Raw genomic sequence first — 549 nt, 5'->3', positions numbered from 1 at the left:
TTAATAAATACACTTTCTAAAGAAACTCCAAGCATGACCACAGGCACAAATTGCATGGAAAAAACATGGTTTTCTGTACTTTTGTGAGATGTTGGTGCTGTCGGGTGGTACTGTCCCCATTTCTGGTGTATTTTTCCTTTACTTGCTACTACTTATCATTGTGTCATGTTTTTAGGTGCGAAATAGCTCTTTTTTTTTTTCTTTTTAAAGCAGTATCTGGTAATTATAAGCTTCGTTTATGCTTTTCAGTTCAGTTACAGGTATACAGAATATTAAGTAATGGAAAAGCTGCATTACTGATTTGTGAAGAAAGTTAATGCATTTTTAATGTAAAATTTCACGTAAGAATCCACTCAAGACCATAATGATCACTTAAAATAATGTAAAATAACGCATTAGAACCATTCCCTTTAAAAATACATACACTTTTAGCTTTGTGGCTTGGTTTATTCACTTTTTTTTCGCAGAGAAAACTCAGCAGCTTGCCTTATGCTAACCATTGTACAGTAGGGTACGAACCATCAAAGCTGCTGACGTTCAGCGATGGAG

The sequence above is a fragment of the Nipponia nippon genome, unplaced genomic scaffold, assembly GCF_047370975.1.
Source record: "Nipponia nippon isolate SJK-2023a ecotype South Korea unplaced genomic scaffold, ASM4737097v1 scaffold_11, whole genome shotgun sequence".
In the NCBI taxonomy this organism is placed as follows: Eukaryota; Metazoa; Chordata; class Aves; order Pelecaniformes; family Threskiornithidae; genus Nipponia; species Nipponia nippon.
Note: the sequence above shows the minus strand (reverse complement) of the source record.